Source organism: Malaclemys terrapin, chromosome 5 (genome assembly GCF_027887155.1).
Source record: "Malaclemys terrapin pileata isolate rMalTer1 chromosome 5, rMalTer1.hap1, whole genome shotgun sequence".
In the NCBI taxonomy this organism is placed as follows: domain Eukaryota; kingdom Metazoa; phylum Chordata; order Testudines; family Emydidae; genus Malaclemys; species Malaclemys terrapin.
The window spans coordinates 117,237,713-117,261,693 of record NC_071509.1 but is presented as its reverse complement, the minus strand read 5'-3'; the positions used below and the strand labels follow the sequence as shown (position 1 = coordinate 117,261,693).

The 23,981-nt window shown below is 55.0% G+C and overlaps 1 long non-coding RNA gene across 2 annotated transcripts in view; it reads left to right on the top strand.

The window, feature by feature from the left end:
• Nucleotides 1–396: 396 nt before the first annotated feature.
• The window catches only part of LOC128838613 (uncharacterized), a 46,364-nt gene continuing 22,779 nt past the window's right edge, over nt 397–23,981 (top strand). The window contains exons 1-2 of one of the 2 annotated variants that reach the window (XR_008445217.1): nt 397–551; nt 931–1,003. This is a non-coding gene — a long non-coding RNA (uncharacterized LOC128838613). Of the gene's footprint in view, nt 767–930; nt 1,004–23,981 lie in introns of both variants that reach the window. The other variant, XR_008445218.1, reaches the window with a different exon arrangement.

The following is a 23,981-nucleotide window of genomic DNA, read 5'->3' as shown; positions in this document are numbered from 1 at the left end:
TCCAGGTTTAACTACTGAGTGGGCCCAGCTGAGGAAGGGCTGGAGGAAAGAGAATGCAGAGAGTCAAAAGGTGCCTGCAGGGGCTTGAGTGAGCACCCAGGGGACAGATTGGGAGACCGAGAAGGGAAGGAAAGAGGTGAGGAAGGAAATGGTGCAGGGAAAACTGCACTATGGGTAGAGGATTTGACTTGGTTGTGCAGTCCAGGGCCCTGGGCTGTAACCCAGAATTGAGATTGGGACTGGATTCCCCTACCAGCCCTCAGCAAGTGGTGTACAAGGGTAGCTGAGCCCAGGAAGGGGGCTGCAGTCTGAATGTGACCTCGCTGAAGAAGAGCTGTGGAGAGGCTGGAAGCTTTTGATTTCTATTAAGAGAGTTTAGAACTTTAGTCTGTTCCTTCCAGGGTCAGCCATCCGCACTAAAGACTGTGCCCTGGCTGGAGGGGTGAGTTATCTAAAAGAAACCACCACAGCCCCAGAGTGACTGTTGACAAGGGCTGCTACCCCACAAGGATACTGTGATGCCATGCCTGGCCATGAGGCAGTGCAGGGTGGTGAGTAAACCCTGTTACAATGCTTTTTCTTAAATTCCTTTAATTGCAGCGTGTCTGAAACAACTACACTTTTGTAGTTTTCCTTGTCCGCTCTCTCTTTTCCTACCCCTCACGGCAAGCACTGTATCTCAGCCCTAGTCTACATCCAGCTGATGACAGCACCTTTGGTGACCAGTAAATGACTGACTGACTGACCTTGGCCACTTCTATATTGCGTGAGTACATGTGCTGCTAGACCCCTCTCTGCAGAAGGGATTCTTTCAACAGCAAGTTAACATGAAGTGATTTACTTTGTCCATATTGGATACACGGTTCAGGGGGTGGGGGAACAACTCCAGGTTGCACGTGCTTTTGAAATGTTTACTTCGATATTCCATAGGTCCTTTGGAAGAAATGAACTCAAAGATTGCCTACTTGGAACTTCTTCTTTTTGGATGGGATAAGTATTGCTGGTAAGTCATATAAATAATTGTGCTGCTAACCTTTGAATTTACTTAGCTCCTGGCCTAGCCCAAATTTGGTTGTAGGTTGTCTTTGTTTGTTTTAATTCTACATAAATTGTGCTGCACACACTGTCTTTGTTTGTTTTAATTCTACATAAATTGTGCTGCACACACAATAAACTCCACACTAGAAAAGGCCCATTCTGTGCATTAAGGGCTGGCTTCCTCTCTCCTTTACTTTCACTGAGCAGTACTTTCATTCCATGAGTCATCCCCTGAATCCAGTGCGAAACTTTACTACTAAGACACCGGACGTATGTGCTGTAGCAGAATTGATCCCTTGTTGCCACATTTTCAAGAGCTCGGTTCCCATTTGGGCGCTTTAGTGAAGCGGCCAGACTTTCAAAAGTGCCCCATACCTGCCAGCTCCCACCATTCTACCTTTTGAAAATCTGAAACTAAATGTTTGTCAGTGCCCTAATTATGTTTTTCAAAGGCAGAAGGAATGTGGGATCTTTTGTGGTAGAGTAGTTCTGAGCCATTGTAGCTCAGAATAATAGAACAGACTTGATGCTGCAATTCAGCGAATTCAAATGATTGTAGTCCCTTGCTGAACTACATTTCCCAGGATTATTTCAACCTAAGATCAGAACTCTTCCTCTTCCCAGGTATAAATGCCAATGGAAAGCCTTGATAAAGGGTCTTAAACAGCATAGTGTAGAGACCATCCAACCAGGTATGCATGTATGTCTAAATGCCTCAGTTTCCTTAGCCCCGATTGAACTACTCTTGCCAAAAACTGTGGCATTTAAATTTTCCTGTAATTATGTGCTTTCTTAAATACTCCTTTTTCACCAGCTCACTAACTGTCTGAGGTCATAACCTGCATGGTTCAGAATTGCTTGTGTGTTTGTCACTCTCAAGATGCTGGACTGCAAAAAGTAGGGGGGTTGGGGTGAAGCAGAACATATCCATGCAGACATCAGTTCATTTGTATACATACATGTGCCTATTCCATACGTGCAAAGAGACCTGAGATCCCCTGACTCATTTGTTCACTGGCATAGCAAGCCGTGATTCCCCAAAGAAGAAAATAAACCCAACTAAAGGATCACATCCCCCCCCAGTGTAATTCACAAAATAGAAGCACTAGGTAATAGTGCAGCTGGTGCCATGGCCAAGTGCTGCTGGGTATGTATCTACACTAGCCAACAGTAAAACAGCCATCGCTCGAATACTTTATATAGGTGGCTAACACCATTATATTTAGAACAAGAATTGTTCATTGCTGTATAGAAATGAGCCCTCTGGGATCTATTTTCAAAATGTGTCCCATTCCAGAAATAGACGGTTGCCCCATTGCCCTCTATTGGGGCAGGCCTTCAAGGATGTTCCAGCATTTTATTTTGTAAAATATATGGGCTCTTCCTGATCCCCAGCAGAGGGATGCTCCACAGGTGAGGGCTCTCGGCTCCAGAGGGAAGTGTAACTTGTGCAGTGAGTGGTGGGCTTGTTGTTGTTTTGTTTTCCGCCCCCCCCCCAAGCGCTGTCAGTCATATTTCCTGTGTGGCTTGGTGTATTCTTGAAGGGCTGCACAGAGCCCCGATCTAGCTCACATTATTGGGGCTTTATAGATTAGGCCTAGGACCGCAAAGCAAATCCAGCACTGGGGAGACACTCCAGAGCGTTGACCGTGGCCTAATAAGCTGTTGCCAAGGTGATGCTGTCAGGAGTTTGGCCAGCATGCTGGACCAATTGAAGCTTCATCTTGATTGGGCTGATTGAGGCAGTAGAGTGGAAGGTAAAGGCATGTATTGCTGCAGCCAGGGCTTCATCTGGGATGGGCAGGGGGGTTGTTTCCTGCTTCTGTTGTGCATAGCTGGAAGTCTCAAACAAAAATCTGTTACTTTAGGGACTGTCTTCCCCTCAATTTAACATCCACATGATACCTTGTTGTAGGGGGTTAGGACAACTCACCTTGATGGTGTCTTTTCTTGGCATGCCCATATTTTCTGTATAAAAGTGGCTACTCTTGTTACTGACCTTCTGGGAAGGACTAATGGACAGGCAGTAGATACTGAGGAGGTGGGGCCAATATTTCAAAGTCAATAGGTAACTTTTAGTTATCTGCTTTAGAAGTAGGTTTTGGTTTCCTGTTGACTGCTAGCTAACAGATCTTTTAGGACCAAACCTTGGCATTTGCACAAAGTCTTAAGCAAATCCAGAAACTACATGTAACTGATCAATTTGCCATGCAAAGAAATCTGCCTACAAATGTTGAAGCCTGTAAGGAGGTCTGTTAAACATTTGGCCCGGAGAGTCCTACAAGAAAGGTAGAAATGTAAAAGTTTGCTTCTTGAACATCCACGTCCAGCATATGTACGTGTGTCTTTATGATGGCAGTTAAGGGACTGGGTGAATCTGCTTTAAATTGCAAAATCTGTTGGAAAGAGGGATGGTGTCCCTAGCCTCTGTTTGCCCAAAACTGGGCATGGGCGATGGGGTGGATCGCATGATGACTTGTTGTTTTCATTTCCTGTGAGGCACCTGGCATTGGCCACTGGTGGAAGACCGGGTACTGGGCTAGCTGGACCTTTGGTCTGACCCAGTATGGCCATTCTTAGGTTGACTAAGTTTCATAAAGATGTGTTCAGCTGTTGAGGATCTAATCATCCCAGAAGAAATGCAACATTTTCATGGACTCTCACTGTGCTGGCACCTGACTCTGGCCGCAAGGGTTTCCCTACATAGTTGATCTCATTCAGCTGCTTGATGACCTTAAAGGGCCTGTCCCGGGCAGCCTGTAGTTTGTTCTTTCTTATGGGAATGAGAGCTGTCACCTGGTCCCCGGTAGCATAGGAGCGGGAACGCGCTGGGCGGTTGTACCAGACCTTTTGCTTACGTTGGGCCCTGGCTAAATTCTCCCCGGCCAAGTCCATGAGCTCAGCAAGCTTTTCCCAGAAAGTCAGTACATACTCCACTTCTGATTTTCCATCGGGGAGGCCTTCCCCTCTCATTCGTCCCTCAACAAGTCCACAGGTCCCCTTACTCTCCTCCCATACAGCCACTCGAAAGGAGAGAACACGGTTGATTTCTGGGCCCCTTCCCAGTAGGGGAACAACAGCTGGGGTAAATACTGGTTCTGGTGGGACCCAAGTGAGAGTGCCAATTCAGGACAAATGGCTTAAAACAGGGCAGTTAGACCAAGGCTGGGTTTTTCTACCGCTGCGCAAACCAAAGCGGTCAGACAAAGAAGACTTTGGTCCTACCCTACGGGCTAACCACAAGTCACACAAGCAGTTCCCTTAGACACTCCAGTTTCCCAGTATCACCAACCGTGCCACTTGGTATGGGGACAAATGGTTATGAAAACCAATACCTCAGCAAAAGAAAAAAGGTTCTCTTGATCCCAAAGGACCAAGCCCCAGGTCAATATACAAATCAGATCTTACCCACAAATCACACTGTTGCCAATCCTTTAGAATCTAAAGGTTTCTTCATAAAAGGAAAAAGATATAGATGAGAGAGAGAGAGAGAGAATTGGTTAAATGGGATCCATGACATACGGTAATGGCAACAGAGGCTCCTGGGGCACCTTTAAGACTAACAGAAGGATTGGGAGTGTAAGCCTTCGTGGGTAAGAACCTCACTTCTTCAGATGCAAGTCATCTCGCATCTGAAGAAGTGAGGTTCTTACCCACGAAAGCTTACGCTCCCAATCCTTCTGTTAGTCTTAAAGGTGCCCCAGGAGCCTCGGTCTGAATCTGTAAAAAGCAACAACCACGGCTCCCCCTCTGATACTGGAGTAAGGGCAAGGTTATTGGTTCAGGCTTTCAGCAGTGATAGACTAAACTGCAGGTTCAAATCAAGTCTCTGGAGTACATCCCCAGCTGGGATGGGTCATCAGTCCTTTGCTACAAACGGCAGCTCTACACAAAGTCCCTCCAGAGGTAAGAAGCAGGATTGAAGACAAGATGGAGATGAGGCATCAGCCTTTTCTAGTCTTTTCCAGGTGTAAGAACACCTCTTTGTCCTTACTATGGAAAACTACAGCAAAATGGAGTCTGGAGTCACATGGGCAAGTCCCTGCCTACTTTGCTGAGTTACAAGGCGTATTTGCATTCTCTCAATGGGTCAGTTGTATAGCCGATGGTCCTTAATGGGCCGTCAAGCAGGCTAGGCAGAGCTGACACTGACTTGTCTGGGGTGTCACCTAGAAGCACAGCATGATTTTGAAATACAGACAGTATAGAGCCAATACTTTAAATACAACAATGATATATGCATCCAGCTAGCATAATCCTAACCAGAACCTTGTCTTAGAGCCCTTATTTGACCTCCTTTCTACCGGCTTTGGTGCCACTACAGGACCGTGGTTGCAACAATGATCTGTATGGTCCTAGATTATATCAATAATGTCACACCCCCAATGCAAAACTGATGCAGGAAGGGATGACTCCAACATCACTGACTACATCCCAAGAGCCCCCCATCCTTGGTTCCGTCTCACTACAGCTAGTATTGGGTTAGAAGCCGTATTCGTGTAAAACAGAAATGGTTTATCCAAGTCCCGTTCAATAACCTGCTTTAATCTCGTTACAAACTCCAGGTAAAACTTGGTTAGAACAATAATGGATTGGATCTGCTCTTGCAGCATGGTTTCTGTATGTTTCATTTTCTTTTGCCAAATGCTAAAGAACATAGCTACTTTATCCATACAAGCTCTGGCAAATGTTTGGAACCCGGTTAACATCAAGTCAATGTAGAGATTAATGTTGTCTATAGTATAGGAATCCTGGCATTTAGCCGTGACAGCAATGTGGTAGTATGCCTCGGTTTCCCTTTTCATACAGCACATTAGGTTTGGAATGTCTTTTCCCCTGTTGAAAATTCCCATACTGTTCACAGGCATCAACTGTGAATTATCAGTTTAACAAGGCCCTTAACATAAAGTATGTTCTCATGTAATTCTTTTAACATGTTCAAGGTGGTGTGGTTTGTTTGTTTGTTGTTTTTTCTCGCCCTCGCCAGATTAGGCACATTGCACATTTTTACAGTTCTTGGTAATAGCAACACATTAGTTACAAAAATTACCGTTGGCAATAAGAACAAATTCATTGCAAGTGTCCATTTACAATCCTGTTTGTTATGCCACACCTTTGGCTCCATACCATTGGGGTTTGGGCATTTTAGGGTTAACGTGGGGCTTCCCTTTGCCAAAGTAAGTTCTCTTTCCTCCATGTCCTGAAGGTTTAAATCCTGATTTCTCTTGCTTAACAGAATTCCCTGGCTGATTGGGTGGGCTGTCTGTGCTAACAGCTATTAGCAAGTCTGTCTTCTCCCAGTCAGTCAGGTAATTTGCATCAACGCAAACACTAGCTTTTAAATTCTTAGCTGCTACCAATTTGAAGACTGGACTCCTGTCCTAAAGAGAGACCACACAAATCCCAAGAGGCTGAGGCTGAGAGTTTGCTTGCTCTCCCCTGTGGCCGGCCTCAAGCATTCAGCCATAAAACTGTTCTGCTCTGAAACACCAGTAACCAAATCTGTCACACCCTGAAGCACAGACTGCTCATTTAAGGAATTAGCATGGAGACATTCCTGTCCCAACACCAGTGTCTTTCCAACAAGCTAGCCACACACAAGTTCAGGAAGTTTTTCCTTCTTGCCACAAGTTTCCACACCATCAGTCAAATCACCTTTCTGCTCTCCTGGTGTCCTGGCTAGGATATCCCCCTGATCAGACAGAATTGCTACATCCTTTTCCAACCACCCATTAGCAACAGGTAAAATACAAGCACCAGAACTGTCCGGTCTCTGGGATTTTGCTAAGACGCTAACTGGATGCAACCTAGTTACAGTGCCATTCTCCCTAGCAGACACAAACTTAGGACCATTCCCTTCCTGGGCTTTAGTTGAATCCAGAACCAACTCTGAGACCACTGCACTATCCTCAACCATCACAGGCTGAAAGGCACCTTCTGTCTGCTTCACAAAGAAGAGCCGGAGCCGCATTCTCCTTTTCCAAACACGCAGCTTGGGATCTCATTTCCCTTGTCCCGGCACGCAGGGCTGTTCACAGACAACTGCTTGGAGACCGAGGTAGATTCCTCCGTAGGCAAGTTAAAATACCCCTGACGGACACAGGCACATTTCCTTCACTGTCACAATTCTCCCCACAGGAAACAAGTAAGGTGTAGGGGCCCTCATTTTCCGCTATCCTTGCCTTCCCAAACTGCTGACTAGATAAAGCCATCAGCTCACAAGGTTGTCTAGGCTCATCCAAACTTTCTTTACCAGACACGTTTCCACTCCCAACAGATAAACTGCTGCTCTATTCACTACCCTGAGCTACTGTCTGCAAATGAGAGTTACCCTTTTCAGGTTCACTTGTATAAGCTGTACTAGCCACCAATTCATTACCCCTTAAAAATCTACCCTTTCCTCCCTCAGCTGGGGCTTCCATCTGTCCATCCACTTTAAGCTGCTCCTGAGAAACATTTTCCTGACCAATGAGATCTTTCTGTGCTTGATCTAATTCCAGATTCACTTCTGAAACATTAGGCAGGCAGACATTCAGAAACTTCGTTCACAGCCAAACTACTACTTTCCAAAGACAAACCTTTGGAAAAACCTTCCAAAGACACAACTTTAGACACAACCTCTCCTGTGCCTGGTTTGTGTTAACTTGACTGAACATAGCTCTAATATCCTTTCCAATCATAAGATCCTTAGGGATTGTGTTTTTTACTCCCACAACCATGGTGCCCTCAAATCCCTTCCATTTCAGGTGGATTTGAGCCAAAGACGCCCTGACAAAATACTCAGCTGAGGCTACAACAGTTACACTTTCATCTGGCCAATAATCTTCCTCCCTGACAAGACTTGCTTTAACCAAAGTAATATCGGCTGCGGTGTCCCTCCATGCCATACACCTTACTCCATTCACTTCTGCACTGGTAATAAACTCTGCATTATTTTTCCCATATTTAGCTTTAATATGAGTTTTAAGGTCAAATTCTTCAGAGACCACAGAAACAGCATTTGCACACAGGGCACCAACGGTGGGCTGTGTGTGGCCTGCCTGTGAGTTTATAACAGGATTAGCATTTACCGTGGCATTTGGGGTTGCTGGTTTTGGGCTGCCCTTCAGGGTCGGGCAATCTGGTCTCATGTGGCCAAGCACACCACAGTGATGGCATTTAACCTGTTTATTCTCGTGGTGAGAGTTCCTATCCTCTGGGCCCCCGTGAGATCCTTTAGAATAGTCAGCGCCAGGTTTACTTTTAAATCCTTTTCCTCCCCTCCCCACCCCCCCCCCCCCCTTGAACTGGGGAGAATGGTGATTAGTTTTCCCTGGGGGTTTATACCCTTCTCGAGCCCTGTTTTGGGTATGGGCACCCGCAATCTCTGCAGCCCGTAGGACTGACTCAGGGTTCCTATCACACACAGCTGCTCTCACGTGGTCAGGCACAATGTCCAAGAACTGTTGTTCCAAAATTATTAAATCCAGCAGTTTTTCAAAACTCCCATGCGCCTTTGCTTCCCACAACCCACTTTTTAACAAAGCCCATGGGCTTATGAGCACATTCTACAGAAGTGCCATCATTAGACACTTTAAACTTTCTAAACTTAACTCTGTAAGATTCAGGAGTAACCTTGAACGGCCTTAACACAGAATCTTTAAACCGCTCATAATCCAAGGCTTCTTGTTCCCCCAGTTCATTAAATACCTCCCTGGCTTTTCCAGTCAGTCTGGCCAGCAAGACAGGCATTCGCTGATCATCAGGGATCTGGTACAGATTGCAGAGGCATTCAAAGGTAGACAAAAACTCCTCTCTATCCTCAGTATCATTGTCAATGGGACGCATCCTTTCCCAGTTTTTCTTGTGGCGGTGGGGAAGTGGAGCACCAGGTGGTGATGACTTTCTCCACTCTTCCATTACTTGGAGCTGAAGTTTGGCCGTCTCCTGTTCCATCTGTGGAGCTTTCTCCTCCGCAGCCAGCAGCTCCAGACGCCCCTTACGAGCTCTTTCTTCTCTCTTATCAGCTTCTCTTTCTAATTCAGCTGTTTTTTGTTTTTTTTCCAGCAATCGAAGATCTGCTAGATTCCTTTCATGCTCAAGTTACAGTTTATTTGTTACCTTCTGTACTCTCATTTTTTCTGCATCTTCTGTAGCCTCCGGTAAGGGCTGCGCTCTTGCCCCCGGATCACTGGCCATTAACAGCTCACTCAGTTCTTGATTTGTAGCTTTCTTTCTAAAGCTTATCCCCTTTTCTGAACACAAATCTTCCAGGGCTTCTTTGCCAAGGCCCTCATATGCTCTTTGCTTACCCATTGCAACTGCTCTTTAACCAACCAAACTCTCAATCCCAAAATTCAAATTTGGATGGCGTGGGGTTCTGACCCAGAGCTTAATTGACCTGGTTCTGTGGATCCTAGCACGACTACGCCACTGTAACGATGGTGGTTCTGGCAGGACACAACTGAGAGTGCCAATTTAGGACAAATTGCTTAAAACAGGGCAGTTATAGCCAAAGGCTGGGGTTTTTCTGCCTCTAAGGCAAACCAAACCTGCCCCACAAAGAGGACTTTGGTCTCACCCCACTGGCTAACCACAAGTCACACAAGCAGTTCCCTTTAAACACTCCAGTTTCCCAGTATCACCAACAGTGCCACTCGTTATGAAAACCAATACCCCAGTAAAAGAAAAAAAGGTTCTCTGGATCCCAAAGGACCAAGCCCCAGACTCATGTCAATATACAAATGAGATCGTACCCACAAATCACGCTGTTGCCAGAATCTAAAAGCTAAAGGTTTATTCATAAAAGGAAAAAGATATAGAGGAGAGAGAGAATTGGTTAAATGGAATCAATGACATACAGTAATGGCAAAGTTCTTGGTTCAGGCTTGTAGCCGTGATAGACTAAGCTGCAGGTTCAAATCAAGTCTCTGGCGTACATCCCCAGCTGGGATGGGTCATCAGTCCTTTGCTACAAACGGCAGCTCTACACAAAGTCCCTCCAGAGGTAAGAAGCAGGATTGAAGACGAGATGGAGATGAGGCATCAGCCTTTTATAGTCTTTTCCAGGTGTAAGAACACCTCTTTGTCCTTACTATGGAAAATTACAGCAAAATGGAGTCTGGAGTCACATGGGCAAGTCCCTGCCTACATTGCTGAGTTGCAAGGCATATTTGCCTTCTCTCAATGGGTCAATTGTATAGCCGATGGTCCTTAAGGGGCCATCAAGCAGGCTAGGCAGAGCTGACACTAACCTGTCTGGGGTGTCACCCAGAAGCACAGCATAATTATGAAATACAGACCGTATAGAGCCAATACTTCTAACTTTAAATACAACAATGATCGATGCATCCAGATAGCATAAACATAACCAGCAAACCAGAACCTTGTCTTAGAGACCTTATTTGACCTCCTTTATACCAGATTTGGTGTCACTACAGGACCTTGGTTGCAACAATGACCTATATGGTCCCAGATTATATCAATAACATCACAACTTGTCCCTGTCCTGTGAGTGCTGGTTCATGAAGGTTTTCAGCAGCATCTTTAGGGTCCCATTGAACCTCTTCACCAGCCCGTTGGACTGAAGGTGATACGCTGAGGCCCAGGTGCGTCGGACCCCACACTTCTCCCACAAGCACCGGAGCAGAGTTGACATGAAATTGGAGCCCTGGTCTGTAAGGAGCTCCTTGGGGAACCCCCCACTCTGCTGAAAACAGACAAGGCCACCTCCTCAAGATAGGGAGTAGCGAAATCTACCACCCCCAGAATGTATTTTTTTCCCCTGTCCGAATTGCCTTGCTGAGGGGTCCCACTATGTCCACGGCCACCTTCTGGAAAGGCTCCTCTATGATGAGCGGGGGCCTCAAAGCTGCTTTCTCCTTGTCCTGGGCCTTCCCCACCCTCTGGCAGGGATTGCAGGACCTGCAGTACTGCTGGATGGCATCAAAGATCCCAGGCCAGTGTAAGTTCTGTAGCAGCTTCTGCCTGGTGCGCTGGATTTCCTGGTATCCCGAGAGAGGGACATCATGGGCCAGGTACAGTAGCCTGCGGTAGTACTTCTGGGGGACCACTGGCTGTCTCCTGATCTCCTCCCTTCCCCCCCCCCCGCTCTCCCCCAGTTCCACTTCCCCTTGGGGAGCCCATTCCCAAGACAGGAATCCCTTCTCCCACAGGAATGTTTCCAGGCAGCCTACCCCCAGGGGTTTTGCCGGGCTGTGGCCAGCAAGTTCCCTTAGCTTCTCTAAAGAGGGATCTTTCCGCAGCTCGGCCTGGAATTCAGCGGCTGGGGAAGGGATGAGGACCTGCTCCCTCTCAGTGGCTGGGTCCCAGGCCGCAGCCCCGCCAAGTCCTGTCCCCAATGACTCTTTTCCCGCTGGGGTAGGAACCTGCACCCGCGGCAGGCCACCGCCCCCCATGTCAGGGCAGAATGCCCTTCGCTGGCTCTGGCTACAGGTGGTGACTAGGGCACTCTGGGAGCTGCCCGGCCAATCTGCCAGGTCACTCCCCCCCATCAGCACCTCGGTAGGCAACTGATAATGCACCCCCACATCTTTGGGGCCCTCCTTGGCCCCCTATTTCAGATGTACCCTGGTCATGGGTACCTTAAATGGGGGCTCGCAGACACCCGTCAGGGTTAGGTAGGTGTTGGACACCAGCCGGTTTGGGGCCACCACCTCGGGCCGGGCCAGTGTCACCTCACGTCCCAGTGACCTGCTTCCCATCCACCTCCAGGGGAATGAGGCACTCGCTCCTCAGGGGCCGCCCCACACCCACCCTGTACACTGAGCATGAAGCCTCCCCGAGGAGCTGGCCTGGGAGACTTCTCCCTCTTGGGCCATTGCTAAACTGCCAGTCCCACCTGCCTGGGGATCCAGCCCCTTTGAGGGCTCGGTCTGCTCATTCTGTCCCTGAGCTTTTAGCTCCGGGCCCATCTGTGGCCCCCCTGCCCACAGTAATTACACCTCAGGTCCCGTTGGTCTCCCGGGGCTGGTGGGTCAGCTTTGGTATTGGCTGTGCCTCTCAGGAGGGATTTCTCCAAGACTTCCTTCAGGGAAGCCCCTGGGTGACCCCCCCCCCCCCTTCTGCACTGACGTGGGCCTGTCCCCCTGGGATTCCCTTCCATTGCCCGAGTTTGCTAACTACAAACTCATCCGCCAGCAGCCCTGCACGGCACAGGTCCTTCGGCCTCTTGTCTGCAAACTACATCCTCAGGTCAGGGGGGCAGAGTTCATACAGTTGCTCCAGCTCCATAATTCAATCACGTCCTCCTTGGTCTGGGCCCCGCCCCATTCACCCACTTGCGGGTGTATTTCCCCAATCAGTGTGACCAGTTCCAGATAGGTCACCCCCTGGGTCTTCTGCACACTCAAGAACCTTTTTCCTGTACGCCTCGGGGGGTCAGCTCAAACTTGCGCAGCAGGACTTGTTTGAACAGTTCATAGTCCCTTGCTTCCACCTCATCCATCTGGCTGAACATCTCTATGGGTTTGGGACCCAGTAAGGGGGTGAGATGCCAAAGATGTCTGCAGGGTCAACCTGGTGCACATTGCAGACCTTCTCAAGGGCAGTGAAGAAGGCACCTCTATCATCCCCTTCTTCCTTAAACTGAGGCAGCACTTTTATATCTGCGTTCCCTATGGGCTTAGCTAGCCTGGGCCCGTCCGCACTCACCACGGTAGGGGTCTCTCCGCTTCTCAGCTCTGCCATCGCCAGTTCATTCTGTCTCTGACGGTCCTCCCATTCCTTCTCATGGTCCTCCAGCTCTTTCAGTTTCTGTCCCTTTTCCAACTCCAACTGTCTCAGCTCCACCAACGGGGAACTCGGTCGGGAAGATCCCCTGCTGGTCGGAGAGATGGGCTGCCTGGCTGCTCCCAGCCTCTCTCGCAGCCCCAGCTGGCTCAGGAACTGGCTCCTTAGAGTGATCATTCTCTTCCAACTGGGCAATCAGCTGTGCCTTGGTGAATTTTCCAAGGCGCGGCCCTCTCTCTCTCTGCACAGCTCTACAATGTCCTTCTTAAGGACATGGGTATAGGCCATCTCCATGCTGTTCCCAAGGGGTCATGGACTCACAGGCCTGTACTCTCTCAGCTCCCCACAATCCCTGGGAGGAACCCCTTCAGTGCGACAGCCATTCTCAGGGGTCTACTCTTTCTTGGGGGTTAAGCCGGAGGCTCCTCCGCCTCCTGGAATTGCACCTCTCAGAGCCTCCAGCATGCCCATCTCTCGCTAATCCCACTTTGTTTTATTGCTCCCCAGTCACTTACTGCCACAAAATGGGGGGCTGCTGCCTAAAGCCAGAGCCGGCTCAGGTGGAGGTGATCAGAGATGGGCCCGTTCCCCAGATTAAAAAGCAAGTCCAGGCTTTCATTGGGATGGCGGGCTACTACCGGAGATTCGTTCCCCACTTTAGCTTCATAGCCACCCGAATCACTAAGGTATGTAAGAAGGGAAATCCAGATAAGGTGGTCTGGACCACGCAGTGGCAGAGGGGTCTCTGTGCTCTGAAAGAGGCTCTGGTCAAGGGCTCGGTGCTGGTAAAGCAGGACTTTGACAAGCTCTTTCTGGTGTTCACTGACGCTTCAGAAGAGGGCTGGGTGTGGCGCCAATGCAGATTGACGGAAAGGGGGAGAGACATCCCATCGGGTATGTGAGCAGAAAGCTGCTGTCCCAGAAGCAGAACTCTCCAGCCATAGAAAAGGAATGCCTGGCCAGGGCGGCTGGGCCTTAAAAAGCTGCAGCCATATGGCTTTTGGTCGGCTTTCCGCCAGGCCAGAGGGGGGCGCCCGCCGATGGCCGCCAGGCCAGAGGGGGGCGCCCGCCGATGGCCGCCAGGCCAGAGGGGGGCGCCCGCCGATGGCCGCCAGGCCAGAGGGGGGCGCCCGCCGATGGCCGCCAGGCCAGAGGGGGGCGCCCGCCGATGGCCGCCAGGCCAGAGGGGGGCGCCCGCCGATGGCCGCCAGGCCAGAGGGGGGCGCCCGCCGATGGCCGCCAGGCCAGAGGGGGGCGCCCGCCGATGGCCGCCAGGCCAGAGGGGGGCGCCCGCCGATGGCCGCCAGGCCAGAGGGGGGCGCCCGCCGATGGCCGCCAGGCCAGAGGGGGGCGCCCGCCGATGGCCGCCAGGCCAGAGGGGGGCGCCCGCCGATGGCCGCCAGGCCAGAGGGGGGCGCCCGCCGATGGCCGCCAGGCCAGAGGGGGGCGCCCGCCGATGGCCGCCAGGCCAGAGGGGGGCGCCCGCCGATGGCCGCCAGGCCAGAGGGGGGCGCCCGCCGATGGCCGCCAGGCCAGAGGGGGGCGCCCGCCGATGGCCGCCAGGCCAGAGGGGGGCGCCCGCCGATGGCCGCCAGGCCAGAGGGGGGCGCCCGCCGATGGCCGCCAGGCCAGAGGGGGGCGCCCGCCGATGGCCGCCAGGCCAGAGGGGGGCGCCCGCCGATGGCCGCCAGGCCAGAGGGGGGCGCCCGCCGATGGCCGCCAGGCCAGAGGGGGGCGCCCGCCGATGGCCGCCAGGCCAGAGGGGGGCGCCCGCCGATGGCCGCCAGGCCAGAGGGGGGCGCCCGCCGATGGCCGCCAGGCCAGAGGGGGGCGCCCGCCGATGGCCGCCAGGCCAGAGGGGGGCGCCCGCCGATGGCCGCCAGGCCAGAGGGGGGCGCCCGCCGATGGCCGCCAGGCCAGAGGGGGGCGCCCGCCGATGGCCGCCAGGCCAGAGGGGGGCGCCCGCCGATGGCCGCCAGGCCAGAGGGGGGCGCCCGCCGATGGCCGCCAGGCCAGAGGGGGGCGCCCGCCGATGGCCGCCAGGCCAGAGGGGGGCGCCCGCCGATGGCCGCCAGGCCAGAGGGGGGCGCCCGCCGATGGCCGCCAGGCCAGAGGGGGGCGCCCGCCGATGGCCGCCAGGCCAGAGGGGGGCGCCCGCCGATGGCCGCCAGGCCAGAGGGGGGCGCCCGCCGATGGCCGCCAGGCCAGAGGGGGGCGCCCGCCGATGGCCGCCAGGCCAGAGGGGGGCGCCCGCCGATGGCCGCCAGGCCAGAGGGGGGCGCCCGCCGATGGCCGCCAGGCCAGAGGGGGGCGCCCGCCGATGGCCGCCAGGCCAGAGGGGGGCGCCCGCCGATGGCCGCCAGGCCAGAGGGGGGCGCCCGCCGATGGCCGCCAGGCCAGAGGGGGGCGCCCGCCGATGGCCGCCAGGCCAGAGGGGGGCGCCCGCCGATGGCCGCCAGGCCAGAGGGGGGCGCCCGCCGATGGCCGCCAGGCCAGAGGGGGGCGCCCGCCGATGGCCGCCAGGCCAGAGGGGGGCGCCCGCCGATGGCCGCCAGGCCAGAGGGGGGCGCCCGCCGATGGCCGCCAGGCCAGAGGGGGGCGCCCGCCGATGGCCGCCAGGCCAGAGGGGGGCGCCCGCCGATGGCCGCCAGGCCAGAGGGGGGCGCCCGCCGATGGCCGCCAGGCCAGAGGGGGGCGCCCGCCGATGGCCGCCAGGCCAGAGGGGGGCGCCCGCCGATGGCCGCCAGGCCAGAGGGGGGCGCCCGCCGATGGCCGCCAGGCCAGAGGGGGGCGCCCGCCGATGGCCGCCAGGCCAGAGGGGGGCGCCCGCCGATGGCCGCCAGGCCAGAGGGGGGCGCCCGCCGATGGCCGCCAGGCCAGAGGGGGGCGCCCGCCGATGGCCGCCAGGCCAGAGGGGGGCGCCCGCCGATGGCCGCCAGGCCAGAGGGGGGCGCCCGCCGATGGCCGCCAGGCCAGAGGGGGGCGCCCGCCGATGGCCGCCAGGCCAGAGGGGGGCGCCCGCCGATGGCCGCCAGGCCAGAGGGGGGCGCCCGCCGATGGCCGCCAGGCCAGAGGGGGGCGCCCGCCGATGGCCGCCAGGCCAGAGGGGGGCGCCCGCCGATGGCCGCCAGGCCAGAGGGGGGCGCCCGCCGATGGCCGCCAGGCCAGAGGGGGGCGCCCGCCGATGGCCGCCAGGCCAGAGGGGGGCGCCCGCCGATGGCCGCCAGGCCAGAGGGGGGCGCCCGCCGATGGCCGCCAGGCCAGAGGGGGGCGCCCGCCGATGGCCGCCAGGCCAGAGGGGGGCGCCCGCCGATGGCCGCCAGGCCAGAGGGGGGCGCCCGCCGATGGCCGCCAGGCCAGAGGGGGGCGCCCGCCGATGGCCGCCAGGCCAGAGGGGGGCGCCCGCCGATGGCCGCCAGGCCAGAGGGGGGCGCCCGCCGATGGCCGCCAGGCCAGAGGGGGGCGCCCGCCGATGGCCGCCAGGCCAGAGGGGGGCGCCCGCCGATGGCCGCCAGGCCAGAGGGGGGCGCCCGCCGATGGCCGCCAGGCCAGAGGGGGGCGCCCGCCGATGGCCGCCAGGCCAGAGGGGGGCGCCCGCCGATGGCCGCCAGGCCAGAGGGGGGCGCCCGCCGATGGCCGCCAGGCCAGAGGGGGGCGCCCGCCGATGGCCGCCAGGCCAGAGGGGGGCGCCCGCCGATGGCCGCCAGGCCAGAGGGGGGCGCCCGCCGATGGCCGCCAGGCCAGAGGGGGGCGCCCGCCGATGGCCGCCAGGCCAGAGGGGGGCGCCCGCCGATGGCCGCCAGGCCAGAGGGGGGCGCCCGCCGATGGCCGCCAGGCCAGAGGGGGGCGCCCGCCGATGGCCGCCAGGCCAGAGGGGGGCGCCCGCCGATGGCCGCCAGGCCAGAGGGGGGCGCCCGCCGATGGCCGCCAGGCCAGAGGGGGGCGCCCGCCGATGGCCGCCAGGCCAGAGGGGGGCGCCCGCCGATGGCCGCCAGGCCAGAGGGGGGCGCCCGCCGATGGCCGCCAGGCCAGAGGGGGGCGCCCGCCGATGGCCGCCAGGCCAGAGGGGGGCGCCCGCCGATGGCCGCCAGGCCAGAGGGGGGCGCCCGCCGATGGCCGCCAGGCCAGAGGGGGGCGCCCGCCGATGGCCGCCAGGCCAGAGGGGGGCGCCCGCCGATGGCCGCCAGGCCAGAGGGGGGCGCCCGCCGATGGCCGCCAGGCCAGAGGGGGGCGCCCGCCGATGGCCGCCAGGCCAGAGGGGGGCGCCCGCCGATGGCCGCCAGGCCAGAGGGGGGCGCCCGCCGATGGCCGCCAGGCCAGAGGGGGGCGCCCGCCGATGGCCGCCAGGCCAGAGGGGGGCGCCCGCCGATGGCCGCCAGGCCAGAGGGGGGCGCCCGCCGATGGCCGCCAGGCCAGAGGGGGGCGCCCGCCGATGGCCGCCAGGCCAGAGGGGGGCGCCCGCCGATGGCCGCCAGGCCAGAGGGGGGCGCCCGCCGATGGCCGCCAGGCCAGAGGGGGGCGCCCGCCGATGGCCGCCAGGCCAGAGGGGGGCGCCCGCCGATGGCCGCCAGGCCAGAGGGGGGCGCCCGCCGATGGCCGCCAGGCCAGAGGGGGGCGCCCGCCGATGGCCGCCAGGCCAGAGGGGGGCGCCCGCCGATGGCCGCCAGGCCAGAGGGGGGCGCCCGCCGATGGCCGCCAGGCCAGAGGGGGGCGCCCGCCGATGGCCGCCAGGCCAGAGGGGGGCGCCCGCCGATGGCCGCCAGGCCAGAGGGGGGCGCCCGCCGATGGCCGCCAGGCCAGAGGGGGGCGCCCGCCGATGGCCGCCAGGCCAGAGGGGGGCGCCCGCCGATGGCCGCCAGGCCAGAGGGGGGCGCCCGCCGATGGCCGCCAGGCCAGAGGGGGGCGCCCGCCGATGGCCGCCAGGCCAGAGGGGGGCGCCCGCCGATGGCCGCCAGGCCAGAGGGGGGCGCCCGCCGATGGCCGCCAGGCCAGAGGGGGGCGCCCGCCGATGGCCGCCAGGCCAGAGGGGGGCGCCCGCCGATGGCCGCCAGGCCAGAGGGGGGCGCCCGCCGATGGCCGCCAGGCCAGAGGGGGGCGCCCGCCGATGGCCGCCAGGCCAGAGGGGGGCGCCCGCCGATGGCCGCCAGGCCAGAGGGGGGCGCCCGCCGATGGCCGCCAGGCCAGAGGGGGGCGCCCGCCGATGGCCGCCAGGCCAGAGGGGGGCGCCCGCCGATGGCCGCCAGGCCAGAGGGGGGCGCCCGCCGATGGCCGCCAGGCCAGAGGGGGGCGCCCGCCGATGGCCGCCAGGCCAGAGGGGGGCGCCCGCCGATGGCCGCCAGGCCAGAGGGGGGCGCCCGCCGATGGCCGCCAGGCCAGAGGGGGGCGCCCGCCGATGGCCGCCAGGCCAGAGGGGGGCGCCCGCCGATGGCCGCCAGGCCAGAGGGGGGCGCCCGCCGATGGCCGCCAGGCCAGAGGGGGGCGCCCGCCGATGGCCGCCAGGCCAGAGGGGGGCGCCCGCCGATGGCCGCCAGGCCAGAGGGGGGCGCCCGCCGATGGCCGCCAGGCCAGAGGGGGGCGCCCGCCGATGGCCGCCAGGCCAGAGGGGGGCGCCCGCCGATGGCCGCCAGGCCAGAGGGGGGCGCCCGCCGATGGCCGCCAGGCCAGAGGGGGGCGCCCGCCGATGGCCGCCAGGCCAGAGGGGGGCGCCCGCCGATGGCCGCCAGGCCAGAGGGGGGCGCCCGCCGATGGCCGCCAGGCCAGAGGGGGGCGCCCGCCGATGGCCGCCAGGCCAGAGGGGGGCGCCCGCCGATGGCCGCCAGGCCAGAGGGGGGCGCCCGCCGATGGCCGCCAGGCCAGAGGGGGGCGCCCGCCGATGGCCGCCAGGCCAGAGGGGGGCGCCCGCCGATGGCCGCCAGGCCAGAGGGGGGCGCCCGCCGATGGCCGCCAGGCCAGAGGGGGGCGCCCGCCGATGGCCGCCAGGCCAGAGGGGGGCGCCCGCCGATGGCCGCCAGGCCAGAGGGGGGCGCCCGCCGATGGCCGCCAGGCCAGAGGGGGGCGCCCGCCGATGGCCGCCAGGCCAGAGGGGGGCGCCCGCCGATGGCCGGTTTCCGAAAGATGGTGCTCAGCTAGCGAGGGTCTAATTCTGCCCGAAGAAATATCCAGACTGTCCGCAGATGCGGAAAGGAACAGTGTATCAGTAGATTACACTGAGTTTGCGTGCGGCACGTGGCATTGTCGGTTCTCACTTACCCACGCCTTGTGCTCTCTGTGATGTTATTGACATAAACTGGGACCGTATAGATCATTGTTGCAACCAAAGTCCTGTAGTGGCACCCAAATCTTGTATAAAGGGGGTCAAATGGGGTGTCTAGGACAAGGGTATGGTTTACTGGTTATGATTATGCTGTCTATATGTGTGTATCAGTTTTGTAGTCGAAGTTATGAATATTGGCTCTATACTGTCTGTATGGCAAACTTATGCTATGCTTCTGGGTGACATCCCAGACAAGCTGAGATTAGCTCTGCCTAGCCTGCTTGATGGCCCATTAAGGACCATCAGCTATACAATGGACCCATTGAGAGAAGGCAGATACGCCTTGTAACTCAGCAAAGTATGCAGGGACTGGCCCATGTGACTCCAGGCTCCATCTTGCTGTAATTTTCCACAGTAAGAACAAAGAGGTGTTCTTACACCTGGAAAAGACTATATAAGGCTGATGCCTCATCTCCATCTGGTCTTCAATCCTGCTTCTTACCTCTGGAGGAACTTTGCTACAAACGGAAGCTCTGAACAAAGGACTGAGGACCCATCCCGGCTGGGGATGTATTCCAGAGACTTGATTTGAACCTGCAGTTTATTCCATCGCCGCTGCAAGCCTGAACCAAGAACTTTGCCATTACTGTATGTAATTGATTCCATTTAACCAATCCTAACTCTCATCTCTATCTTTTCCTTTTAAGAATAAACCTTTAGATTTTAGATTCTAAAGGATTGGCAGCAGCGTGATTTGTGGGTAAGATCTGATTTGTATATTGACCTGGGTCTGGGGCTTGGTCCTTTAGGATCAGGAGAACCTTTTTCTTTTACTGGGGTATTGGTTTTCATAACCATTTGTCCCCATAACGAGTGGCACTGGTGGTAATAATGGGAAACTGGAGTGTCTAAGGAGATTGCTTGTGAGACTTGCGGTTAGCCAGTGGGATGAGACCGAAGTCTTAGTCTGGCTGGTTTGGTTGGCCTTAGAGGTGGAAAAACCCCAGCCTTGGGCTGTAACTGCCCTGTTTTAGCAATTTGTCCTGAGTTGGCACTCTCAGTTGGGTTCCGCCAGAACTGCATTGTCACACTCTCTCTCTCTCTGTTTCAGACATCATGAAGCACAAGTGGAGAAGAAGGAAGTGTCAGGAATGCCACACACAGAGGAGAAAAGAAGATGGAGGAAAAGGAAAGGAACTCTGGGCACAGTAACCAACCTCAAATCAGGCCTCAGGTCATGTAATTAGACTGTAGGGGAATCTCGAGCCTCTTAATACCTTGAGCAGCGTGACCGCCCTGTAAGCTGGGTCCCGGTCTGTGCTATTGTGTCGTTTTGACATTCTGCTCCGTTATCTGGCTATTGAGGGTGACTGCCCTGTCATCGGGGTGCACGTCTCCTCCCCCTGTCTTTGGAGGGGCATTGAGCTCTTTGTTAATCTGAGCAATGTGACCGCTCTGTATCTGGGGTCTGGGTCTCTGCCCTCTTGCTCATTTGGCTTTACGCCGTGCTCTGCCCCATTAGTCAGCGTGACAACCCTGTAATTAGGGTCTATGTCACAAGCCTCTCTAGGATAGGACATATTGAGCTCTTTGGTACTTTGAGAGCTTGACCTTCCTGTCATTCAGGTTATGGTCTCTCCTCTTTGGCTAATGCCAGCGACCACGCTGTAATCAGGGTACAGGTTGCATCTCGCTTTTGAAATCTGGGTAATTAGAATCATTTCCGTTATGTGGGCAGCTTGGCCTCCCTGTAACTAGGGTGTGCGTCTCCGAGGCCCTCTGGGTCTCTTGGCCTCGTGCTGTCTTCACAACCTGTTGCGAACGACTTCCCTGTAATCAGGGATCGGGTCTGTGCCCTCTAGTCTCTTGGCACTTGGCCAAATGCAGCCACTGCCCTGAATGAGCACCCTGTAAACAGGGTACAGGTCTTATCTACTACTATTTCTGGCACCCCCATGAGACTGTGTCCAGAGTTCCGGCCCATCCAACAGCGCTTCCAACATGCCTGGAATTCTGCAGCCAAGTCTCCTGCTTTCTACTCACTTCTTGGACTCTTGGAGACCTGACATGCTATTGGTGGTACGATCCGAAAGTGAGTGTCCGGGGCGGTTTTGGACCGTTGTCGAAAGCGGTTCTCATTTACACACGCCTTGTGCTCCCTCTCTCTGATTCAGGCATCATGAAGCAGAAGTGGAGAAGAAGGCCTAACTTGTGTATTTCTCACACATTTCTAAAAGGAAGCAAACAAAACTAAATGTTCTGGCAACTGGCAGTTACTCTCCGCACTTCACAACTTTCAAACACCTACTCTACTTAAATGGTCACACCAACCAAAGTGTACCACACATTCAATATTAACTTTGCACCTATAGTGTCAGAAGTGAGAGTGTTTTTAGTAGTTGTGTCCATTGGTGGAAGTGGCAGTCGTGGTGTTTTAGTAGTCTTTTACGCTTCTTGAATTCAAAGGATGATGATGTGGATGTTTTAGGTAGGTATTTTTCTGTTAAGTCTTGGTATTTGGGTAGAGGTGCAGTATTTTGTGATTATGACTATTTTTCTGGTATTGGTTTAGTGTGAATTGTTGGCAATTTTAGATGTTTTTGTATCCGTACATTAGTAGATGTCTTTAGAGGGGAAAGCTGAGGTTGCCTGTTTGGTGAAATTTGATTGGTGTGAAAGTTAATTTCGGGTAGGTGTTTGAAAGCACTGAGGTTTGAATTTTTAGCTCAACAGGGATGCAGGATCCACCTGGCTACCTCAGTTCTTACTGTCATTCCTAATTCCAAAATCTGGGATGAAGATGACCAGGCAGAATAAAGATATCTCCAGAGACTTTCAAGAGGGTAGCATTTCTGCAGCTTTAGGGGATCCCTTAAACCTTATTGAGCTTTTCAAAGTGTAATAATTGTGGAAAACTTCCACTTCTGCCAATTCCATGTTGAACAATGACCTGTATTAAAGGACTTACACTGGTAGTTAATTCTGTTCTGTATTAAGATGATTTTGCTAAAATCGCCGCTTTCTGATGTGTGAAATGAATTATCTAGGTCTGATTATACCTATTTGATAAAAGTGTGATAACGACCCCATGTTAAATGCATGGATTGAACTTTGATTGTCATATCACATTGCTTTGCTTTCTGTAACTCCTTATTTATGAATGTATTTGTTACTATTTATGTAATTCAATGAATAAAATGTATACATTCAAGTATAGTCTCAGTTCTTTCTTTGGCTAAACAAAAAGGAATCTGATAAACTTGTGAAGAATTTTGGTATTGTTACGTTTAATTTAATTAACATCTTTTTACCCTTTTCATGCGGTCGTTGGAAGTAACTACCCTGTAGTGGTGCAAGTTTGATTTTTCTCTTGGATCACACGTTTGGGGCAGACTGCAGTGTGATCTTGAGAATGGAGATCGCACTGCCACTTAGGTGCATAAGTTTGCCCTCCTAAAGCTTCTAAGGTGCACAAGAATAGGCCTTTGTTTGGTTCCTTCACTGTTCCCAGGCTTATAGATTGCTTGAGATCTGCAGGCCCTAGAGCTCACTTCCTGAGCACAATATATGATTGTGGCTATGATAAGATTGGACTAAAACTAGCAAGGTCCCCTGGTTTCTGCACCTTTCCCGTTCAGACATTTTTTAAAAAGTAGATTAATGTAATATTTTTATATTTAATTCAATCCCAAGTTTCTCAGAAATTGACTTTTACGGTGCACTCAATTTTCAATATGCTAATACATGTGAGGTAGTGTGGTCTAGTGGTTTAGAGCACTGGCCTGGGATTCAGGCGACCTGGTTTCTATTCCTGCCTCTGCTGCTGGGTCACTGGCTGTCCTTGGGTCACTTGGTGGTCACTTTGCCTCCCTGTGCCAGTGTCCCCCTCCATTTAAAAAAAAAAGTGGGGGAGGGGAGATGATTGTACTGACCTCATTTGTAAAGTGTTTTGAGATCTACAAGCACTAAACAGAATTTTTACTAAAAATGAGATTCTATAGGGGTGGGAGAGAACTAGAGATTAACTTTGGTAGGGTGCATGAAGATATAATTCACTATGGAGGCATTAATTTTCCTAATGCTGTGAAGAAAACTCTCTTGTGCATAATGAATTGAAACAGCCTCTCTCTCTTTGCATTTGTTAATTCATTTCTCCTATACCAGGTGCTTTTTGTTCCATTGAAATATGCATGGGGATGTGCTTTTTATTTATTACCCTTGCCCTATGATTTATTATTCAAAAGTGGGCAACTTGGAAAGCAAATACTCAATATTAGGTGATTGTTCGCCTGCTGTAGAAAAAGCCCGTGAAGAAGTGTGCAGCAGCTGCAGTTACACTAGGGGAACTCCATGACTTCAATAGATTCAATAGTCATCTTTTCTCTGTTTACTGGTACTCTGACTTGCCCCTTTCCCCCTTCACTTAAACCCAATTCAGAGGCAGCTGATGAGTCGCAGGTGCACTGGCTTCTTCCTTCTTAGAGGATGAATGGCCCGCTATGAGAGACCTGAAACCCGATGGTATGATGATGAGGGCTCTAATTCAGCAAAGTACCATTCTAGCATACCTCAGCCAGAGTCATCATGCGTACCTAGAAAAAGAAAGGGCTTCCACAGCTAAACAAAAGATCTGTCAGGACTGACTATTCAATAGAATAGGTTGCTGCTAGTTAACCTGGTGTAAAGTTGGCTAAACCTCTCAAAGACTGCATTGGTGCAGGTTGCATTTCCACTGAATAATTACCATACCTTCTGCCTATTTAAAAATTATCTTCCCTGCTGTTTGATTTGTCTATGATGACCTTATTGTTTAAAACTATTGTGTCGTGTTGCTCTCCACTGCTAATTAGCGGAGCTTGTTAGAAAGAAACAATTGCCAGAGTTTGCTCTTTTGTTGAAATTGAAACACACTGCAGGACTGTGTCAATTCTGACAGAATCCACCAGAAACCAAGCATGTT